This window comes from Hydractinia symbiolongicarpus, chromosome 11 (genome assembly GCF_029227915.1).
Source record: "Hydractinia symbiolongicarpus strain clone_291-10 chromosome 11, HSymV2.1, whole genome shotgun sequence".
Classification (NCBI taxonomy): Eukaryota; Metazoa; Cnidaria; class Hydrozoa; order Anthoathecata; family Hydractiniidae; genus Hydractinia; species Hydractinia symbiolongicarpus.
The window spans coordinates 19,252,528-19,267,050 of record NC_079885.1 but is presented as its reverse complement, the minus strand read 5'-3'; the positions used below and the strand labels follow the sequence as shown (position 1 = coordinate 19,267,050).

General features: G+C 38.5%; 25 non-coding genes across 25 annotated transcripts; all 25 read right to left on the bottom strand.

Annotated features, from left to right (window-relative positions):
- Positions 1–167: 167 nt before the first annotated feature.
- Positions 168–239, bottom strand: Trnae-cuc (transfer RNA glutamic acid (anticodon CUC)). The gene has a single exon. It is a non-coding gene; the product is annotated as a tRNA-Glu (tRNA).
- Positions 240–698: 459 nt separating this feature from the next.
- On the bottom strand, positions 699–770 carry Trnae-cuc (transfer RNA glutamic acid (anticodon CUC)). Its single transcript has one exon. It is a non-coding gene; the product is annotated as a tRNA-Glu (tRNA).
- Positions 771–1,230: 460 nt separating this feature from the next.
- Positions 1,231–1,302, bottom strand: Trnae-cuc (transfer RNA glutamic acid (anticodon CUC)). Its single transcript has one exon. It is a non-coding gene; the product is annotated as a tRNA-Glu (tRNA).
- A 459-nt stretch (positions 1,303–1,761) lies between these two features.
- On the bottom strand, positions 1,762–1,833 carry Trnae-cuc (transfer RNA glutamic acid (anticodon CUC)). Its single transcript has one exon. It is a non-coding gene; the product is annotated as a tRNA-Glu (tRNA).
- Positions 1,834–2,292: 459 nt separating this feature from the next.
- On the bottom strand, positions 2,293–2,364 carry Trnae-cuc (transfer RNA glutamic acid (anticodon CUC)). The gene has a single exon. It is a non-coding gene; the product is annotated as a tRNA-Glu (tRNA).
- A 459-nt stretch (positions 2,365–2,823) lies between these two features.
- On the bottom strand, positions 2,824–2,895 carry Trnae-cuc (transfer RNA glutamic acid (anticodon CUC)). The gene has a single exon. It is a non-coding gene; the product is annotated as a tRNA-Glu (tRNA).
- Positions 2,896–3,354: 459 nt separating this feature from the next.
- On the bottom strand, positions 3,355–3,426 carry Trnae-cuc (transfer RNA glutamic acid (anticodon CUC)). Its single transcript has one exon. It is a non-coding gene; the product is annotated as a tRNA-Glu (tRNA).
- Positions 3,427–3,885: 459 nt separating this feature from the next.
- Positions 3,886–3,957, bottom strand: Trnae-cuc (transfer RNA glutamic acid (anticodon CUC)). Its single transcript has one exon. It is a non-coding gene; the product is annotated as a tRNA-Glu (tRNA).
- A 459-nt stretch (positions 3,958–4,416) lies between these two features.
- Trnae-cuc (transfer RNA glutamic acid (anticodon CUC)) lies at positions 4,417–4,488 on the bottom strand. The gene has a single exon. It is a non-coding gene; the product is annotated as a tRNA-Glu (tRNA).
- Positions 4,489–4,719: 231 nt separating this feature from the next.
- Trnae-cuc (transfer RNA glutamic acid (anticodon CUC)) lies at positions 4,720–4,791 on the bottom strand. Its single transcript has one exon. It is a non-coding gene; the product is annotated as a tRNA-Glu (tRNA).
- Positions 4,792–5,249: 458 nt separating this feature from the next.
- Trnae-cuc (transfer RNA glutamic acid (anticodon CUC)) lies at positions 5,250–5,321 on the bottom strand. The gene has a single exon. It is a non-coding gene; the product is annotated as a tRNA-Glu (tRNA).
- A 459-nt stretch (positions 5,322–5,780) lies between these two features.
- On the bottom strand, positions 5,781–5,852 carry Trnae-cuc (transfer RNA glutamic acid (anticodon CUC)). The gene has a single exon. It is a non-coding gene; the product is annotated as a tRNA-Glu (tRNA).
- A 231-nt stretch (positions 5,853–6,083) lies between these two features.
- Trnae-cuc (transfer RNA glutamic acid (anticodon CUC)) lies at positions 6,084–6,155 on the bottom strand. The gene has a single exon. It is a non-coding gene; the product is annotated as a tRNA-Glu (tRNA).
- A 456-nt stretch (positions 6,156–6,611) lies between these two features.
- Positions 6,612–6,685, bottom strand: Trnae-cuc (transfer RNA glutamic acid (anticodon CUC)). The gene has a single exon. It is a non-coding gene; the product is annotated as a tRNA-Glu (tRNA).
- Positions 6,686–7,144: 459 nt separating this feature from the next.
- On the bottom strand, positions 7,145–7,216 carry Trnae-cuc (transfer RNA glutamic acid (anticodon CUC)). The gene has a single exon. It is a non-coding gene; the product is annotated as a tRNA-Glu (tRNA).
- A 459-nt stretch (positions 7,217–7,675) lies between these two features.
- On the bottom strand, positions 7,676–7,747 carry Trnae-cuc (transfer RNA glutamic acid (anticodon CUC)). Its single transcript has one exon. It is a non-coding gene; the product is annotated as a tRNA-Glu (tRNA).
- A 2,277-nt stretch (positions 7,748–10,024) lies between these two features.
- Trnae-cuc (transfer RNA glutamic acid (anticodon CUC)) lies at positions 10,025–10,096 on the bottom strand. The gene has a single exon. It is a non-coding gene; the product is annotated as a tRNA-Glu (tRNA).
- Positions 10,097–10,555: 459 nt separating this feature from the next.
- Positions 10,556–10,627, bottom strand: Trnae-cuc (transfer RNA glutamic acid (anticodon CUC)). The gene has a single exon. It is a non-coding gene; the product is annotated as a tRNA-Glu (tRNA).
- A 459-nt stretch (positions 10,628–11,086) lies between these two features.
- Trnae-cuc (transfer RNA glutamic acid (anticodon CUC)) lies at positions 11,087–11,158 on the bottom strand. The gene has a single exon. It is a non-coding gene; the product is annotated as a tRNA-Glu (tRNA).
- A 459-nt stretch (positions 11,159–11,617) lies between these two features.
- On the bottom strand, positions 11,618–11,689 carry Trnae-cuc (transfer RNA glutamic acid (anticodon CUC)). Its single transcript has one exon. It is a non-coding gene; the product is annotated as a tRNA-Glu (tRNA).
- Positions 11,690–12,148: 459 nt separating this feature from the next.
- Trnae-cuc (transfer RNA glutamic acid (anticodon CUC)) lies at positions 12,149–12,220 on the bottom strand. The gene has a single exon. It is a non-coding gene; the product is annotated as a tRNA-Glu (tRNA).
- Positions 12,221–12,451: 231 nt separating this feature from the next.
- Trnae-cuc (transfer RNA glutamic acid (anticodon CUC)) lies at positions 12,452–12,523 on the bottom strand. Its single transcript has one exon. It is a non-coding gene; the product is annotated as a tRNA-Glu (tRNA).
- A 457-nt stretch (positions 12,524–12,980) lies between these two features.
- Trnae-cuc (transfer RNA glutamic acid (anticodon CUC)) lies at positions 12,981–13,054 on the bottom strand. The gene has a single exon. It is a non-coding gene; the product is annotated as a tRNA-Glu (tRNA).
- Positions 13,055–13,513: 459 nt separating this feature from the next.
- On the bottom strand, positions 13,514–13,585 carry Trnae-cuc (transfer RNA glutamic acid (anticodon CUC)). Its single transcript has one exon. It is a non-coding gene; the product is annotated as a tRNA-Glu (tRNA).
- A 459-nt stretch (positions 13,586–14,044) lies between these two features.
- Positions 14,045–14,116, bottom strand: Trnae-cuc (transfer RNA glutamic acid (anticodon CUC)). The gene has a single exon. It is a non-coding gene; the product is annotated as a tRNA-Glu (tRNA).
- Positions 14,117–14,523: the final 407 nt, after the last annotated feature.

Genomic DNA, 14,523 nt, shown 5'->3' with positions numbered 1-14,523 from the left:
TGTATTGGTTTCTTAAACACATGGAAAGAAGCTAGTGGAAATGCTGAGTTTGTGCATTGTTTATTTTCTGTTAGTTGGACCAAATCCATCAATGACTTAACACAACAACATTATTTTAAAGTTTCAATGGCCAGATTCGACAATAGGAAATGTTGTACAATCGCATTCTCCCGTGCGGGGAATCGAACCCCGGTCACGGCGGTGAGAGCGCTGGATCCTAACCACTAGACCACACAGGATATGCATGATGCTATTATTTTTGCGACTGAAATGCTATTTTAACAGTTGTACGTACGTCCTTTCAGCGCAAATTTTTTTGAGATAATGTTTCTCACATATCTTAAATGCCGAGTTAAAAGTCAGAAACACCACCATTGGCGAATATGATGATCTCAAAGTTGTTAAAGCACCAACTTACATATCGGGCTCTTAGTAAAATATTGGAGAAAGAATGTCTCTCAAAAACCTTCAAACAAATCGACCCAAAGCATATTCTAAAGCTTCCTCAACTTTTATTATGCAATTGAAAATTTGAATTGGTTTCTTAAACACATGGAAAAAGCTAGTGGAAATGCTGAGTTTGTGCATTGTTCATTTTCTGTTAGTTGGACCAAATCCATCAATGACTTAACACAACCACATTATTTTAAAGTTTTAATGGCCAGAATCGACAATAGGAAATGTTGTACAATCGCATACTCCCGTGCGGGGAATCGAACCCCGGCCACGGCGGTGAGAGCGCCGGATCCTAACCACTAGACCACACGGGATATGCATGATGCTATTATTTTTGCGACTGAAATGCTATTTTAACAGTTGTACGTACGTCCTTTCAGCGCAAATTTTTTTGAGATAATGTTTCTCACATATCTTAAATGCCGAGTTAAAAGTCAGAAACACCGCCATTGGCCAATATGATGATCTCAAAGTTGTTAAAGCACCAAGTTACATATCGGGCTGTTAGTAAAGTATTGGAGAAAGAATGTCTCTCAAAAACCTTCAAACAAATAGACCCAAAGCATATTTTAAAGCTTCCTCAACTTTTATTATGCAATTGAAAATTTGTATTGGTTTCTTAAACCAATGGAAAGAAGCTAGTGGAAATGCTGAGTTTGTGCATTGTTTATTTTCTGTTAGTTGGACCAAATCCATCAATGACTTAACACAACAACATTATTTTAAAGTTTCAATGGCCAGATTCGACAATAGGAAATGTTGTACAATCGCATTCTCCCGTGCGGGGAATCGAACCCCGGTCACGGCGGTGAGAGCGCCGGATCCTAACCACTAGACCACACGGGATATGCATGATGCTATTATTTTCGCGATTGAAATGCTATTTTAACAGTTGTACGTACGTCCTTTCAACGCAAATTTTTTTAAGATAATGTTTCTCACATGTCTTAAATGCCGAGTTAAAAGTCAGAAACACCGCCATTGGCGAATATGATGATCTCAAAGTTGTTAAAGCACCAACTTACATATCGGGCTCTTAGTAAAATATTGGAGAAAGAATGTCTCTCAAAAACCTTCAAACAAATCGACCCAAAGCATATTCTAAAGCTTCCTCAACTTTTATTATGCAATTGAAAATTTGAATTGGTTTCTTAAACACATGGAAAAAGCTAGTGGAAATGCTGAGTTTGTGCATTGTTCATTTTCTGTTAGTTGGACCAAATCCATCAATGACTTAACACAACCACATTATTTTAAAGTTTTAATGGCCAGAATCGACAATAGGAAATGTTGTACAATCGCATACTCCCGTGCGGGGAATCGAACCCCGGCCACGGCGGTGAGAGCGCCGGATCCTAACCACTAGACCACACGGGATATGCATGATGCTATTATTTTTGCGACTGAAATGCTATTTTAACAGTTGTACGTACGTCCTTTCAGCGCAAATTTTTTTGAGATAATGTTTCTCACATATCTTAAATGCCGAGTTAAAAGTCAGAAACACCGCCATTGGCGAATATGATGATCTCAAAGTTGTTAAAGCACCAACTTACATATCGGGCTCTTAGTAAAATATTGGAGAAAGAATGTCTCTCAAAAACCTTCAAACAAATCGACCCAAAGCATATTCTAAAGCTTCCTCAACTTTTATTATGCAATTGAAAATTTGAATTGGTTTCTTAAACACATGGAAAAAGCTAGTGGAAATGCTGAGTTTGTGCATTGTTCATTTTCTGTTAGTTGGACCAAATCCATCAATGACTTAACACAACCACATTATTTTAAAGTTTTAATGGCCAGAATCGACAATAGGAAATGTTGTACAATCGCATACTCCCGTGCGGGGAATCGAACCCCGGCCACGGCGGTGAGAGCGCCGGATCCTAACCACTAGACCACACGGGATATGCATGATGCTATTATTTTTGCGACTGAAATGCTATTTTAACAGTTGTACGTACGTCCTTTCAGCGCAAATTTTTTTGAGATAATGTTTCTCACATATCTTAAATGCCGAGTTAAAAGTTAGAAACACCGCCATTGGCCAATATGATGATCTCAAAGTTGTTAAAGCACCAAGTTACATATCGGGCTGTTAATAAAGTATTGGAGAAAGAATGTCTCTCAAAAACCTTCAAACAAATCGACCCAAAGCATATTCTAAAGCTTCCTCAACTTTTATTACGCAATTGAAAATTTGTATTGGTTTCTTAAACACATGGAAAAAGCTAGTGGAAATGCTGAGTTTGTGCATTGTTCATTTTCTGTTAGTTGGACCAAATCCATCAATGACTTAACAAAACCACATTATTTTAAAGTTTTAATGGCCAGAATCGACAATAGGAAATATTGTACAATCGCATACTCCCGTGCGGGGAATCGAACCCCGGCCACGGCAGTGAGAGCGCCGGATCCTAACCACTAGACCACACGGGATATGCATGATGCTATTATTTTCGCGAGTGAAATGCTATTTTAACAGTTGTACGTACGTCCTTTCAGCGCAAATTTTTTTAAGATAATGTTTCTCACATGTCTTAAATGCCGAGTTAAAAGTCAGAAACACCGCCATTGGCGAATATGATGATCTCAAAGTTGTTAAAGCACCAAGTTACATATCGGGCTGTTAGTAAAATATTGGAGAAAGAATGTCTCTCAAAAACCTTCAAACAAATCGACCCAAAGCATATTCTAAAGCTTCCTCAACTTTTATTATGCAATTGAAAATTTGAATTGGTTTCTTAAACACATGGAAAAAGCTAGTGGAAATGCTGAGTTTGTGCATTGTTCATTTTCTGTTAGTTGGACCAAATCCATCAATGACTTAACACAACCACATTATTTTAAAGTTTTAATGGCCAGAATCGACAATAGGAAATGTTGTACAATCGCATACTCCCGTGCGGGGAATCGAACCCCGGCCACGGCGGTGAGAGCGCCGGATCCTAACCACTAGACCACACGGGATATGCATGATGCTATTATTTTTGCGACTGAAATGCTATTTTAACAGTTGTACGTACGTCCTTTCAGCGCAAATTTTTTTGAGATAATGTTTCTCACATATCTTAAATGCCGAGTTAAAAGTCAGAAACACCGCCATTGGCCAATATGATGATCTCATAGTTGTTAAAGCACCAAGTTACATATCGGGCTGTTAATAAAGTATTGGAGAAAGAATGTCTCTCAAAAACCTTCAAACAAATCGACCCAAAGCATATTCTAAAGCTTCCTCAACTTTTATTACGCAATTGAAAATTTGTATTGGTTTCTTAAACACATGGAAAAAGCTAGTGGAAATGCTAAGTTTGTGCATTGTTCATTTTCTGTTAGTTGGACCAAATCCATCAATGACTTAACAAAACCACATTATTTTAAAGTTTTAATGGCCAGAATCGACAATAGGAAATATTGTACAATCGCATACTCCCGTGCGGGGAATCGAACCCCGGCCACGGCGGTGAGAGCGCCGGATCCTAACCACTAGACCACACGGGATATGCATGATGCTATTATTTTCGCGAGTGAAATGCTATTTTAACAGTTGTACGTACGTCCTTTCAGCGCAAATTTTTTTAAGATAATGTTTCTCACATGTCTTAAATGCCGAGTTAAAAGTCAGAAACACCGCCATTGGCGAATATGATGATCTCAAAGTTGTTAAAGCACCAAGTTACATATCGGGCTGTTAGTAAAATATTGGAGAAAGAATGTCTCTCAAAAACCTTCAAACAAATCGACCCAAAGCATATTCTAAAGCTTCCTCAACTTTTATTATGCAATTGAAAATTTGAATTGGTTTCTTAAACACATGGAAAAAGCTAGTGGAAATGCTGAGTTTGTGCATTGTTCATTTTCTGTTAGTTGGACCAAATCCATCAATGACTTAACACAACCACATTATTTTAAAGTTTTAATGGCCAGAATCGACAATAGGAAATGTTGTACAATCGCATACTCCCGTGCGGGGAATCGAACCCCGGCCACGGCGGTGAGAGCGCCGGATCCTAACCACTAGACCACACGGGATATGCATGATGCTATTATTTTTGCGATTGAAATGCTATTTTAACAGTTGTACGTACGTCCTTTCAGCGCAAATTTGTTTGAGATAATGTTTCTCACATGTCTTAAATGCCGAGGTAAAAGTCAGAAACACCGCCATTGGCCAATATGATGATCTCAAAGTTGTTAAAGCACCAAGTTACATATCGGGCTGTTAATAAAGTATTGGAGAAAGGATGTCTCTCAAATCGCATACTCCCGTGCGGGGAATCGAACCCCGGCCACGGCGGTGAGAGCGCCGGATCCTAACCACTAGACCACACGGGATATGCATGATGCTATTATTTTCGCGATTGAAATGCTATTATAACAGTTGTACGTACGTCCTTTCAGCGCAAATTTTTTGAGATAATGTTTCTCACATGTCTTAAATTCCGAGTTAAAAGTCAAAAACACCGCCATTGGCCAATATGATGATCTCAAAGTTGTTAAAGCACCAAGTTACATATCGGGCTGTTAATAAAGTATTGGAGAAAGAATGTCTCTCAAAAACCTTCAAACAAATCGACCCAAAGCATATTCTAAAGCTTCCTCAACTTTTATTATGCAATTGAAAATTTGTTTTGGTTTCTTAAACACATGGAAAAAGCTAGTGGAAATGCTGAGTTTGTGCATTGTTCATTTTCTGTTAGTTGGACCAAATCCATCAATGACTTAACACAACCACATTATTTTAAAGTTTTAATGGCCAGAATCGACAATAGGAAATGTTGTACAATCGCATACTCCCGTGCGGGGAATCGAACCCCGGCCACGGCGGTGAGAGCGCCGGATCCTAACCACTAGACCACACGGGATATGCATGATGCTATTATTTTTGCGACTGAAATGCTATTTTAACAGTTGTACGTACGTCCTTTCAGCGCAAATTTTTTTGAGATAATGTTTCTCACATATCTTAAATGCCGAGTTAAAAGTCAGAAACACCGCCATTGGCCAATATGATGATCTCATAGTTGTTAAAGCACCAAGTTACATATCGGGCTGTTAATAAAGTATTGGAGAAAGAATGTCTCTCAAAAACCTTCAAACAAATCGACCCAAAGCATATTCTAAAGCTTCCTCAACTTTTATTACGCAATTGAAAATTTGTATTGGTTTCTTAAACACATGGAAAAAGCTAGTGGAAATGCTGAGTTTGTGCATTGTTCATTTTCTGTTAGTTGGACCAAATCCATCAATGACTTAACAAAACCACATTATTTTAAAGTTTTAATGGCCAGAATCGACAATAGGAAATGTTGTACAATCGCATACTCCCGTGCGGGGAATCGAACCCCGGCCACGGCGGTGAGAGCGCCGGATCCTAACCACTAGACCACACGGGATATGCATGATGCTATTATTTTTGCGATTGAAATGCTATTTTAACAGTTGTACGTACGTCCTTTCAGCGCAAATTTGTTTGAGATAATGTTTCTCACATGTCTTAAATGCCGAGGTAAAAGTCAGAAACACCGCCATTGGCCAATATGATGATCTCAAAGTTGTTAAAGCACCAAGTTACATATCGGGCTGTTAATAAAGTATTGGAGAAAGAATGTCTCTCAAATCGCATACTCCCGTGCGGGGAATCGAACCCCGGCCACGGCGGTGAGAGCGCCGGATCCTAACCACTAGACCACACGGGATATGCATGATGCTATTATTTTCGCGATTGAAATGCTATTATAACAGTTGTACGTACGTCCTTTCAGTGCAAATTTTTTGAGATAATGTTTCTCACATGTCTTAAATTCCGAGTTAAAAGTCAAAAACACCGCCATTGGCCAATATGATGATCTCAAAGTTGTTAAAGCACCAAGTTACATATCGGGCTGTTAATAAAGTATTGGAGAAAGAATGTCTCTCAAAAACCTTCAAACAAATCGACCCAAAGCATATTCTAAAGCTTCCTCAACTTTTATTATGCAATTGAAAATTTGTTTTGGTTTCTTAAACACATGGAAAAAGCTAGTGGAAATGCTGAGTTTGTGCATTGTTCATTTTCTGTTAGTTGGACCAAATCCATCAATGGCTTAACACAACCACATTATTTTAAAGTTTCAATAGCCAGATTCGACAATAGGAAATGTTGTGAAATCGCATTCTACCGTGCGGGGAATCGAACCCCGGCCACGGCGGTGAGAGCGCCGGATCCTAACCACTATACCACACGGGATATACATGATGCTATTATTTTCGCGATTGAAATGCTATTATAACAGTTGTACGTACGTCCTTTCAGCGAAAATGTTTTTGAGATAATGTTTCTCACATGTCTTATATGCCGAGTTAAAAGTCAGAAACACCGCCATTGGCGAATATGATGATCTCCATGTTGGAAAAGCACCAAGTTACATATCGGGCTGTTAGTAAAATATTGGAGAAAGAATGTCTCTCAAAAACCTTCAAACAAATCGACCCAAAGCATATTCTAAAGCTTCCTCAACTTTTATTATGCAATTGAAAATTTGTATTGGTTTCTTAACCACATGGAAAAAGCTAGTGGAAATGCTGAGTTTGTGCATTGTTCATTTTCTGTTAGTTGGACCAAATCCTTCAATGACTTAACACAACCACATTATTTTAAAGTTTTAATGGCCAGAATCGACAATAGGAAATTTTGTACAATCGCATACTCCCGTGCGGGGAATCGAACCCCGGCCACGGCGGTGAGAGCGCCGGATCCTAACGGCTAGACCACACGGGATATGCATGATGCTATTATTTTCGCGATTGAAATGCTATTATAACAGTTGTACGTACGTCCTTTCAGCGCAAATTTTTTTGAGATAATGTTTCTCACATGTCTTAAATGCCGAGTTAAAAGTCAGAAACACCGCCATTGGCCAATATGATGATCTAACAGTTGTGAAAGCACCAAGTTACATATCGGGCTGTTAATAAAGTATTGGAGAAAGAATGTCTCTCAAAAACCTTCAAACAAATCGACCCAAAGCATATTCTAAAGCTTCCTCAACTTTTATTATGCATTTGAAAATTTGTATTGGTTTCTTAAACACATGGAAAAAGCTAGTGGAAATGCTGAGTTTGTGCATTGTTCATTTTCTGTTAGTTGGACCAAATCCATCAATGACTTAACACAACCACATTATTTTAAAGTTTCAATAGCCAGATTCGACAATAGGAAATGTTGTGAAATCGCAATCTCCCTTGCGGGGAATCGAACCCCGGCCACGGCGGTGAGAGCGCCGTATCCTAACCACTAGACAACACGGGATATGCCTGATGCTATTATTTTCGCGATTGAAATGCTACTTTAACAGTTGTACGTACGTTCTTTTAGTGCAAGTTTTTTCAGATAATGTTTCTCACATGTCTTAAATGCCGAGTTAAAAGTCCGAAACACCGCCATTGGCCAATATGATGATCTCAAAGTTGTTAAAGCACCAAGTTACATATCGGGATGTTAGTAAAGTTTTGGAGAAAGAATGTCTCTCGAAAACTTTCAAACACTTCGAGGCAAAGTATTTTCTAAATGTTCCTCAACCTTTATTATGCAATTGAAAATTTGTACTTTTTTTTTAAACACATGGAAGCAGCTAGTGGAAATGCTGAGTTTGTGCATTGTTAATTTTCTGTTAGTTGGACCAAATCCATCAATGACTTAACACTACCACATTATTTTAAAGTGGCAGAGGCAGGATTCCACAATAGGAAATGTTGTAAAATCGCATTCATCCGTGCGGGGAATCGAACCCCGGCCACGACGAAGAAGGCGCCGGATCCTAAGCACTAGACCACACGGGATTTGCATGATGATATTTATTTCGCGATTGAAATGCTATTTTTACAGTTGTACGTGCTTTCTTTCAGCAAAAATCTTTTGAGATACTGATTCTCACATGTCTTAAATGCCGAGTTAAAAGTCAAAAAGGCCGCCATTGGACAATATGCTGACCTCAAAGTTATTAAAGCACCAAGTTACATATCGGGATGTTAGTAAAGTTTTGGAGAAAGAATGTCTCTCGAAAACTTTCAAACACTTCGAGGCAAAGTATTTTCTAAGTCTTCCTCAACCTTTATTATGCAATTGAAAATTTTTACTTGTTTTTTAAACACATGGAAAAAGCTAGTGGAATTGCTGAGTTTGTGCAATGTTCATTTTCTGTTAGTTGGACCAAATCCATCAATGACTTAACACCACCACATTATTATAAAGTGGCAAAGGCAGGATTCGACAATAGGAAATGTTGTACAATCGCATTCTACCGTGCGGGGAATCGAACCACGGCCACGGCGGGGAAAGCGCCGTATCCTAACCACTAGACAACACGGGATATGGCTGATGCTATTATTTTCGCGATTGAAATGCTACTTTAACAGTTGTATGTACGTTCTTTCAGTGCAAGTTTTTATAGATAATGTTTCTCACATGTCTTAAATGCCGTGTTAAAAGTCAGAAACACCGCCATTGGCCAATATGATGATCTCAAAGTTGTTAAAGCACCAAGTTACATATCGGGCTGTTAGTAAAGTATTGGAGAAAGAATGTCTCTCAAAAACCTTCAAACAAATAGACCCAAAGCATATTTTAAAGCTTCCTCAACTTTTATTATGCAATTGAAAATTTGTATTGGTTTCTTAAACACATGGAAAGAAGCTAGTGGAAATGCTGAGTTAAAAGTCAAAAAGGCCGCCATTGGACAATATGCTGACCTCAAAGTTATTAAAGCACCAAGTTACATATCGGGATGTTAGTAAAGTTTTGGAGAAAGAATGTCTCTCGAAAACTTTCAAACACTTCGAGGCAAAGTATTTTCTAAGTCTTCCTCAACCTTTATTATGCAATTGAAAATTTTTACTTGTTTTTTAAACACATGGAAAAAGCTAGTGGAATTGCTGAGTTTGTGCAATGTTCATTTTCTGTTAGTTGGATCAAATCCATCAATGACTTAACACCACCACATTATTATAAAGTGGCAAAGGCAGGATTCGACAATAGGAAATGTTGTACAATCGCATTCTACCGTGCGGGGAATCGAACCACGGCCACGGCGGGGAAAGCGCCGTATCCTAACCACTAGACAACACGGGATATGCCTGATGCTATTATTTTCGCGATTGAAATGCTACTTTAACAGTTGTACGTACGTTCTTTCAGTGCAAGTTTTTATGGATAATGTTTCTCACATGTCTTAAATGCCGTGTTAAAAGTCAGAAACACCGCCATTGGCCAATATGATGATCTCAAAGTTGTTAAAGCACCAAGTTACATATCGGGCTGTTAGTAAAGTATTGGAGAAAGAATGTCTCTCAAAAACCTTCAAACAAATAGACCCAAAGCATATTTTAAAGCTTCCTCAACTTTTATTATGCAATTGAAAATTTGTATTGGGTCCTTAAACACATGGAAAGAAGCTAGTGGAAATGCTGAGTTTGTGCATTGTTTATTTTCTGTTAGTTGGACCAAATCCATCAATGACTTAACACAACAACATTATTTTAAAGTTTCAATGGCCAGATTCGACAATAGGAAATGTTGTACAATCGCATTCTCCCGTGCGGGGAATCGAACCCCGGCCACGGCGGTGAGAGCGCCGGATCCTAACCACTAGACCACACGGGATATGCATGATGCTATTATTTTCGCGATTGAAATGCTATTTTAACAGTTGTACGTACGTCCTTTCAGCGCAAATTTTTTTAAGATAATGTTTCTCACTTGTCTTAAATGCCGAGTTAAAAGTCAGAAACACCGCCATTGGCGAATATGATGATCTCAAAGTTGTTAAAGCACCAACTTACATATCGGGCTCTTAGTAAAATATTGGAGAAAGAATGTCTCTCAAAAACCTTCAAACAAATCGACCCAAAGCATATTCTAAAGCTTCCTCAACTTTTATTATCCAATTGAAAATATGAATTGGTTTCTTAAACACATGGAAAAAGCTAGTGGAAATGCTGAGTTTGTGCATTGTTCATTTTCTGTTAGTTGGACCAAATCCATCAATGACTTAACACAACCACATTATTTTAAAGTTTTATTGGCCAGAATCGACAATAAGAAATGTTGTACAATCGCATACTCCCGTGCGGGGAATCGAACCCCGGCCACGGCGGTGAGAGCGCCTGATCCTAACCACTAGACGACACGGGATATGCATGATGCTATTATTTTTGCGACTGAAATGCTATTTTAACAGTTGTACGTACGTCCTTTCAGCGCAAATTTTTTTGAGATAATGTTTCTCACATATCTTAAATGCCGAGTTAAAAGTCAGAAACACCGCCATTGGCCAATATGATGATCTCAAAGTTGTTAAAGCACCAAGTTACATATCGGGCTGTTAATAAAGTATTGGAGAAAGAATGTCTCTCAAAAACCTTCAAACAAATCGACCCAAAGCATATTCTAAAGCTTCCTCAACTTTTATTACGCAATTGAAAATTTGTATTGGTTTCTTCAACACATGGAAAAAGCTAGTGGAAATGCTGAGTTTGTGCATTGTTCATTTTCTGTTAGTTGGACCAAATCCATCAATGACTTAACAAAACCAAATTATTTTAAAGTTTTAATGGCCAGAATCGACAATAGGAAATGTTGTACAATCGCATACTCCCGTGCGGGGAATCGAACCCCGGCCACGGCGGTGAGAGCGCCGGATCCTAACCACTAGACCACACGGGATATGCATGATGCTATTATTTTCGCGATTGAAATGCTATTTTAACAGTTGTACGTACGTCCTTTCAGCGCAAATTTTTTTAAGATAATGTTTCTCACATGTCTTAAATGCCGAGTTAAAAGTCAGAAACACCGCCATTGGCGAATATGATGATCTCAAAGTTGTTAAAGCACCAAGTTACATATCGGGCTGTTAGTAAAATATTGGAGAAAGAATTTCTCTCAAAAACCTTCAAACAAATCGACCCAAAGCATATTCTAAAGCTTCCTCAACTTTTATTATGCAATTGAAAATTTGAATTGGTTTCTTAAACACATGGAAAAAGCTAGTGGAAATGCTGAGTTTGTGCATTGTTCATTTTCTGTTAGTTGGACCAAATCCTTCAATGACTTAACACAACCACATTATTTTAAAGTTTTAATGGCCAGAATCGACAATAGGAAATTTTGTACAATCGCATACTCCCGTGCGGGGAATCGAACCCCGGCCACGGCGGTGAGAGCGCCGGATCCTAACGGCTAGACCACACGGGATATGCATGATGCTATTATTTTCGCGATTGAAATGCTATTATAACAGTTGTACGTACGTCCTTTCAGCGCAAATTTTTTTGAGATAACGTTTCTCACATGTCTTAAATGCCGAGTTAAAAGTCAGAAACACCGCCATTGGCCAATATGATGATCCAACAGTTGTTAAAGCACCAAGTTACATATCGGGCTGTTCATAAAGTATTGGAGAAAGAATGTCTCTCAAAAACCTTCAAACAAATCGACCCAAAGCATATTCTAAAGCTTCCTCAACTTTTATTATGCAATTGAAAATTTGAATTGGTTTCTTAAACACATGGAAAAAGCTAGTGGAAATGCTGAGTTTGTGCATTGTTCATTTTCTGTTAGTTGGACCAAATCCATCAATGACTTAACACAACCACATTATTTTAAAGTTTTAATGGCCAGAATCGACAATAGGAAATGTTGTACAATCGCATACTCCCGTGCGGGGAATCGAACCACGGCCACGGCGGTGAGAGCGCCGGATCCTAACCACTAGACCACACGGGATATGCATGATGCTATTATTTTTGCGATTGAAATGCTATTTTAACAGTTGTACGTACGTCCTTTCAGCGCAAATTTTTTTGAGATAATGTTTCTCACATGTCTTAAATGCCGAGTTAAAAGTCAGAAACACCGCCATTGGCCAATATGATGATCTCAAAGTTGTTAAAGCACCAAGTTACATATCGGGCTGTTAATAAAGTATTGGAGAAAGAATGTCTCTCAAATCGCATACTCCCGTGCGGGGAATCGAACCCCGGCCACGGCGGTGAGAGCGCCGGATCCTAACCACTAGACCACACGGGATATGCATGATGCTATTATTTTCGCGATTGAAATGCTATTATAACAGTTGTACGTACGTCCTTTCAGCGCAAATTTTTTTGAGATAATGTTTCTCACATGTCTTAAATTCCGAGTTAAAAGTCAAAAACACCGCCATTGGCCAATATGATGATCTCAAAGTTGTTAAAGCACCAAGTTACATATCGGGCTGTTATTAAAGTATTGGAGAAAGAATGTCTCTCCAAAACCTTCAAACAAATCGACCCAAAGCATATTCTAAAGCTTCCTCAACTTTTATTATGCAATTGAAAATTTGTATTGGTTTCTTAAACACATGGAAAAAGCTAGTGGAAATGCTGAGTTTGTGCATTGTTCATTTTCTGTTAGTTGGACCAAATCCATCAATGACTTAACACAACCACATTATTTTAAAGTTTCAATAGCCAGATTCGACAATAGGAAATGTTGTGAAATCGCATTCTACCGTGCGGGGAATCGAACCCCGGCCACGGCGGTGAGAGCGCCGGATCCTAACCACTATACCACACGGGATATGCATGATGCTATTATTTTCGCGATTGAAATGCTATTATAACAGTTGTACGTACGTCCTTTCAGCGAAAATTTTTTTGAGATAATGTTTCTCACATGTCTTATATGCCGAGTTAAAAGTCAGAAACACCGCCATTGGCGAATATGATGATCTCAAAGTTGGAAAAGCACCAAGTTACATATCGGGCTGTTAGTAAAATATTGGAGAAAGAATGTCACTCAAAAACCTTCAAACAAATCGACCCAAAGCATATTCTAAAGCTTCCTCAACTTTTATTATGCAATTGAAAATTTGTATTGGTTTCTTAAACACATGGAAAAAGCTAGTGGAAATGCTGAGTTTGTGCATTGTTCATTTTCTGTTAGTTGGACCAAATCCATCAATGACTTAACACAACCACATTATTTTAAAGTTTTATTGGCCAGAATCGACAATAAGAAATGTTGTACAATCGCATACTCCCGTGCGGGGAATCGAACCCCGGCCACGGCGGTGAGAGCGCCTGATCCTAACCACTAGACGACACGGGATATGCATGATGCTATTATTTTTGCGACTGAAATGCTATTTTAACAGTTGTACGTACGTCCTTTCAGCGCAAATTTTTTTGAGATAATGTTTCTCACATATCTTAAATGCCGAGTTAAAAGTCAGAAACACCGCCATTGGCCAATATGATGATCTCAAAGTTGTTAAAGCACCAAGTTACATATCGGGCTGTTAATAAAGTATTGGAGAAAGAATGTCTCTCAAAAACCTTCAAACAAATCGACCCAAAGCATATTCTAAAGCTTCCTCAACTTTTATTACGCAATTGAAAATTTGTATTGGTTTCTTCAACACATGGAAAAAGCTAGTGGAAATGCTGAGTTTGTGCATTGTTCATTTTCTGTTAGTTGGACCAAATCCATCAATGACTTAACAAAACCAAATTATTTTAAAGTTTTAATGGCCAGAATCGACAATAGGAAATGTTGTACAATCGCATACTCCCGTGCGGGGAATCGAACGCCGGCCACGGCGGTGAGAGCGCCGGATCCTAACCACTAGACCACACGGGATATGCATGATGCTATTATTTTCGCGATTGAAATGCTATTTTAACAGTTGTACGTACGTCCTTTCAGCGCAAATTTTTTTAAGATAATGTTTCTCACATGTCTTAAATGCCGAGTTAAAAGTCAGAAACACCGCCATTGGCGAATATGATGATCTCAAAGTTGTTAAAGCACCAAGTTACATATCGGGCTGTTAGTAAAATATTGGAGAAAGAATTTCTCTCAAAAACCTTCAAACAAATCGACCCAAAGCATATTCTAAAGCTTCCTCAACTTTTATTATGCAATTGAAAATTTGAATTGGTTTCTTAAACACATGGAAAAAGCTAGTGGAAATGCTGAGTTTGTGCATTGTTCATTTTCTGTTAGTTGGACCAAATCCTTCAATGACTTAACACAACCACATTATT